At 37.1% G+C, this 7,201-nt stretch overlaps 1 pseudogene; it reads left to right on the top strand.

Annotated features, from left to right (window-relative positions):
- Positions 1-6,245: 6,245 nt before the first annotated feature.
- LOC143568197 (ethylene-response factor C3 pseudogene) lies at positions 6,246-6,866 on the top strand (annotated as a pseudogene).
- Positions 6,867-7,201: the final 335 nt, after the last annotated feature.

The following is a 7,201-nucleotide window of genomic DNA, read 5'->3' as shown; positions in this document are numbered from 1 at the left end:
ATTTTAGCATGCAAATATGTATTTTAATTCATCGGAAAATCATAGAAATAAATTATGAAACTTTTATAAAAGTTTCATAAATGTCTTAGGTTTCGAAAAATATTTTTGTTATATTTTTCCAGTGCATACAAAAATCATAAAATTCATCAAACACAGTAAGGTACGTGCAGCTATTTCAGTGCGCAACGAAAGGGTTTTATTTGTTTAAAATTTTATACCAAACCAAATTAAATGATTCCAATTGGGTTGGAATCCTAACTTAAAATTTGAAGTTCCAGAAGCAGAACCAACCAATTTAGACATGTCATAAAAGAGTTATGATGTCGGGAAGACAGACCAGAATTTGACTCAACGCATCAGCTTTGACACACGTTTTTATAAAATCATAAAAACCATTCAAATCTCATCCAAAAATTACAAATTATACCTTTCTAGAAATAGACTCAAAGTATAATATCATGGAAACAAGAATCGATCAAAAACAATCAATTATCGTCGAGTTACAGACCAAAAAATAAGCGAGTGCAAATCTGTCAGCAAACTGTTATCATCAAAACTCAAACCCTAACATGTTTATGACATCTCAAGGGTTCAATAAAAGATTTTAATGGTGAAAAAGAAGTTCCTAGGAATCATCTGGAATTGGACGAATATGGGTTGATTATGGCTGGAACCTTGAAGAAATTGATGGTCGTGGCAGCATGAAAGTGCCAATCGCAGAAGATAGGGAGGGCGCTTAAATTATTTTAGGTTTAGGAATTTTACAATTTAGGCCCTTCCATTTGCAATTTGTGATATCTTGAATCAAAAGGTAATTAAATGAACTTCTAAGAAGTACCAGGAAGCCCCTCAACTAAAAAAAATCAAGTCCCGATTAATCCTACAACTTATTAAGATACACATGCTAATTAACGAAAATTTCTGGGTGTTACAAGTCCACCCTCCTTACAATGGATTCGTCCCCGAATCCTGTTGCAATAGGAACGGACGCGGATAGAGACGAAACCTAATCGTCTAATCACACAAGAGAACGATTGGGTCAAAACCTCTACTAGCTCCTGATTCAAATAGGAAGGAAGCTTAAAGCTCAACAAGTAAAAAGGAAACCTAGAGTGGTAGCGTGCTATGTCTTAGCTAAACAATTAGATGTAAAAGCTTTCGAGAGGATGAGAAGTAAAACCATAGAATTTGATGAATAAGATGAACTTTGACGTTTACTAGCACAAGTATTAGCCATATCCTATCCCTACAAAGACAGAACTTTAACACGGGGCATTTACATATTTCCCCTTCTTAAACTTTGAAATTACATATTTCCCCAAACCATGCTTAAAGAGCATTGTACATTTTGCATTAAAAACTTGTATTTTGGGGAAATATGTAATTTCAAAGGTTTATGAAGGGGAAATATGTAAAAACCCCTTAACACAATCAAGCGCAAGTAGCATTTAGAACATGGAAGGTAATGCTAAACTGCTAATAACGTTGATCAAGTGTTATTAGTCGTTTACTTTACCCCTGCGTCTTAAGCACCCCGTGTTCCCAAACATATTAGCATCCTATCTAACACTTAACAATTTATGCACACAAAAGCAAACCTAATACTTTTTAAAAAAAACAAAAGATTACCTCTTGGCGCGCAGCTACCCATGGTTGGCATTTCTAGTCCTTCCCTTAACAGTTTGAGTCCACACATCAAATGATGCCCGGATCCCTCGAACCTTGACTTTGATACCAACTTGTAAGACCTTGAATCCCGGGAGTCCTACAGTTGGTCATCATATCCCAAAATTTTCAAAAATAAAAGCCAAACGATTTCAATTTATTAAAAATACGTCTAGAGTTACCTGCAGCGGAAAAATAACCAAGTACCAAATCCTAAAACCGGGAAAAATGATGAAAATCCAAAATTCAAATACATGCAATAATAAATGAAAAGAAAATAGTTGCATTATTAATTCTCCGACTAGATATGCCTTCCACCATCTGAGTAATCTCGAGCACGTCCAAGCAGTAGTTCCTTACTTCTCAACCTGAAAATCAATCTAACATACACACAAAGTCAGCTAAAGCTGAGTGAGTTCATGTTATTATAAGTGACGTCCATAAGTCAATTTAAATTAATATATATAAAAATTTTGGAGAAAATCATAAGTAAATAAATAAATACTTTTCCTTGGTCAAACACGCAACACGGGCCTCTTCACCCCGAGTCTTCCTTGAGTAATACATTTGCCCCGATCGCGGTTTAACAAAACAAAATCACGTAACACAAGCATCCTCACCCCGGGTCTTCCCCAAGTAATATATTTGACTCGGTCATGGTTTAACAAACCTAAACACGTAATACGGTCCTCCTCACCCTAGGTCTTCCCCAAGTAATATATTTGACCCGATCACGGTTTAGCAGGATGGCGGACCTCCTCACCCCATGTCACGAGACACGAAGTCAAGGACTCAACTAATATATGTGACCCCCCGGGACATAAACAAACACGGGCCTCCTCACCCTGGGTCCTCCCCGAGTAATATATTTGACCCAATCACAGTTTATCAAAACATACACATCCAAATACACACTTACACACATCTTAATCGATTAATCAACCAAGCAATATCATCACGTGTAATCTATAAATAATGGATAATCTAGGAATTAAAACTAGGCCTAATAGTATCCTCGAGCCTAGACCATAAGTAATATATATAACCTTAAGGAATATATGACCATAAACGAGTCTAAAATATCCTTAGACATAGAATATAATTCACACATAGTTTCATAAATGCATAAATACGAATAAGGCTACGTAATACCATCCAAATAGTTTAAATGAGTAAAATCAAGTAAAATTGAAATATGGTGTGTATGCTAGCCCAAAACATAAAAAGGTAAAAAGGGGCATCATGAAACTCACCTGACACACATCACACAAGTACCAACGAGCTAGAGAATCTCTAAGCAGTTCCAGAAATCAAAAGCCTGTTGGGTTGCGCACAACGATTACTATTTAGCCCGAACCGACTCATTTATTCTACGGGGCATCCTAACATAATTTAATTGACCCGAAACCTCACCCATAAAGATTTCGTTTACATCAGCCCCCAAGGCCTTTGATTTATCAAAACTACCCTTAAGTAAAACCGGGGACAAAGGGTTTACAAACTACACCCGGTTTACATTAATTGTGTCGAATTCGCGCGTTATCAAGCCGTTTAAGTAATTACCAACCAAATCAGGCCCGTTTGGACAAAATATGTCATTATTACAGCCAATAAGTCCCCACGACACTACACGAGCTGAGCGGGTCTGCAATCCCCTTGTACAACGCGCGAATTACCGTTTAAACGAGAATTCACGTTCTACCGAAACGTTTGTGCAATTACCAACGAGCTGAGTGAGTCAGCAATTCCCTTGTACAACGCATGAATTACCGTTTAAGCGAGAATTCGCGCTCCACCGAACCGTTTGAGAAACCACCAACCAATTCTGTCAGGATCGGACCTAGTGCAAAACCTATATAGGTTGACAAGATCACACTAGATCTAATAACTCAATGCCTCTTGAATATCCCGGGGGAATCAGTATATTCAAGGATTGGGAATAAAGGTTTGAATGACAATAAATAATCAGTAATAAAGACAATAGACAAAGATTCACTATTATTGATTAATCTTTTAAGGAATAGTGATTTAATGCATGGAATGTCTAGGGTTTTGTGACGGCGGCTGTACGAGGTAACACAAAAAGGAATGTTCGCTCTGGTGTTTGTGCTCTCGTATTCAGTAAAGGCTCGTCTTTTTACATGGAAAACCTAGGACTCTATTTATAGGCCCAGACATTCCTTCTAGAAACCCTAATGATTACATAATGAATGATATAAATAAATACAAGTGTAAACAAGTCTTCGAGTATGATATATCCTTGTCGAGCATACTTGAAACAAGTCTTCGAGCATACCTTACTTAGAATGTTTTCAGTTGAAAACATTCTCATCTAGCAGACTTCAATCTTCAAAAAATATCCTTGCTTTGCCCGAATAAGTCCTACGAGCAAACATGTTCTTCTTAATCTCTTCAATCTTGCCTTGTGACTTATTGTGAACAACCTTCATCATACTCGGGTGTGAAGCTTGCTCGGGATTGAACCATGCTAGAAGGTTATACTTAGAACATTTGAGATCTTAATTTTATCCATGCTCGACCCACCAATGTGCTCGGAACACTTGGTTTAAGCTGGAGAGATCAAGTTGTTTGCTCGATTAGCAATCCGTACTCGATGAAGAACATCCTTACTTGACGAAGTGTAGCTTGCTCGAAGCCTTCAACACTTATAAGAAATTCCAGAAGATAGTCTTATAAGCATAAGACATCATGCTCGGGGTAGCAAAACCGTGCTTGAACGTCCAAGCTTGCTCGAAGTCCATACTTAGCCATTTCTTTGAGGAGGTTGAGAAGATTCCAATCTTCCTTGTAAAACTCTGACTCAACAATCTTCCCTTAGATTGGAACAAGCTCAATACACCAAAACATACTTGCATATAGTTACAAATGTATAAATTTCTAAAGATAGTCAATTCAGTAATGGTCATTACATTACATAATCAAAATCTGCCTCTTGGGCATTACACATCAAAATTACATGTTATATCAAATTACATATCAAAAATAAAATACACAAAAGATAAACAAGGATTCATTGGATCATCTTTAAGCTTCCATCCTTGATGTCCTGTTTAATGTCTCCTCTGAGCTTCGATTATTTTATCATGTCTTACTACAGCTGCTCTCTATTGGAACATGCCAAGCTCTACAGCATCCTCAGAATCTATGGGAATAACTATGTCAATCTCCCTTGCTTTATCTTATCTAATATAGCAATCACATCTAACTGTTATCTAATATCCTCAGTACTTGTTTGGTCTAACTTTGTATGCCCACATATCCACCTTAGCATCCTCATTTTTACCACATCCATGTTACATACATGTGTCTTCTTGATGGCTTAATAATCTATCCCATACAGCATAACAGGTCTAACTACAACCCCATAAAGATTTTCCTATAATTTATTTAGAAGTCTCTTAGCACAAAATACCCTGGTGACTACTCTCCACCAACACAAAATAACTTGGATGTGATGGGCTACATCGTTATCTATCTCCCCATACCGCTATACAAACAATCTTACATAATTGAACTTACTTGCATGTGGAACGTCTTGACCCTAAATGGTGATTTGTGTGTCATTGTCGTCGCTAGTACCACTAAAATCCCAATATTGATACTTTGTGTAAGAGCAAATAATCTTTAAATTTTTTCCCTCTATCGTTGTTCGTCACTTCTTTAATCTTGCATTCAAACTCTACTATCACATATATGTGTCTTAAATCTACTTGATGACTCATCTAGGACAACCATAAAAAAAAAGAGAGAAAAAAAAAAGACCTAATGTTTACCCTTGATTGAGTCCTACGTCTTCAAAAAAGAGGTATCCCTTACAAGGACACACCACTAATTTATGTGTTTACGTACATATCACTAAGTATACCTAATACACTTCTCATGAACCCTATACGAAAGCATAAGAAACATATATGATAACGTAGTTTTTAGAGCATTCTTAATGGATTCTTTATATTTATGTGAGTGTATTCTTCATTTTTTAGAGTATGGTTGTGAGTAGAGTATACAGAAAATTCACTGTTCATGGTTAAATTTAAAGAAAGATTGTTTACAATTTAAAATTTTTTTATTATTTTTTTAAAGTGATTAAAGATGGAAATGAAAAATGGATTAGGAATGCCTAAGACAAATAAATTTCCCTATCATGATATAATGCTTACGAAACATAAACATGTCACAAGAATGACACAATATTTTCATCCCACTTGTCCTGCTGACGTGCCGATTTATGCCCACGTTGGCACACCTTCTAAATTCCCAACTGAGTTGGGCCAGCCGCCTTGCGTCACGTGGCCCCTCATTGTTTTAACATCCCATTTTCATTCGCCCAATCAGAACAGTCTTAAAAAGTTAATCCTCAATTTTAATTTTTAATTGCCATTAAAATAACCTCAACGGTAGCCACAATAATATTAAAAAATCTCAATAAAAAAATATTAGAACAAATTTAGATGAAGACATATATAACCAACACCACCCTCTGTTTTAGTCACCTAAACACTCAACTAGAACAACCGCCACCGTCACCACCACCGCAACCGCAACCGCAACCGCAACCACCAGCATACATGGCAACTTCTTGCATTGAACACGAATTCATGGCCTCCAAATACTTGCCGGAAACCTCATATTCGTGGGACGAACTTCTTTACCGACACGCTTCCCACCCGTTCAACAAATTCAACTTCGAAATGCTGGCGGCCGAATTTCCAAAATTAAATTCGGCCACCGTAAAAAAAGAGGAAACTGCCGAAAACCCAAAAAGATTAAAGTCGTACCGCGGCGTGAGAACGCGGCCATGGGGGAAATTCGCGGCAGAAATACGGGATTCCACACGAAACGGAATCCGGGTATGGCTTGGAACTTTTGACAGTGCGGAGGCAGCCGCGTTGGCGTATGATCAGGCCGCATTTTCTACGCGGGGCCCGCATGCAGTGTTGAATTTTCCGGTGGAGAGAGTTAAGGAATCGTTGAAGGAGATGAAATACGGGTTTGAAGAAGGGTGTTCGCCTGTTATGGCATTGAAGAAACGACACTCTTTGAGGAAGAAACCAGTGGCCGGAAAAAAGAAGCCCGCGGAAAGTGGTGGCTGCGGCCAGACAGTGGTTTTTGAGGATTTGGGTGTGGATTATATGGAAGCACTTCTACTACTTGGCGAATCATCGACGCCATTGATTTGAAATAAACAAAAATTCTAGTTTTGATTTTGTAAATTATTAAGAAATCCATGCCTTGTTGGATGCTGTAACAATTTTGAATGTGTTATAAATTAAGAATAGTTTAAATTAAAAAAAGCCAATCTATCAACGCATACTCGTATAGCTTATCGTATAGCTTATGATAAAAATATTAACATACTAAATATTACGGAACCAGCAACGGAACTTCCAACCATTTTTTTAAATAATTTTTTTTTTTTAAAATACATGGTAGTAGCACAGAACACAAAAAAATAAATTAGTAAGCTTTTAAAACATCATTGCACATATATACGATGAAAACAGCAGTGGAACAG

The sequence above is a fragment of the Bidens hawaiensis genome, unplaced genomic scaffold (genome assembly GCF_021521415.1).
Source record: "Bidens hawaiensis isolate Kalapana, Puna unplaced genomic scaffold, B.hawaiensis_p1.1 tig00023828_1, whole genome shotgun sequence".
NCBI lineage: Eukaryota > Viridiplantae > Streptophyta > Magnoliopsida > Asterales > Asteraceae > Bidens > Bidens hawaiensis.
Note: the sequence above shows the minus strand (reverse complement) of the source record. Positions and strands in the feature narration are given on the sequence as shown.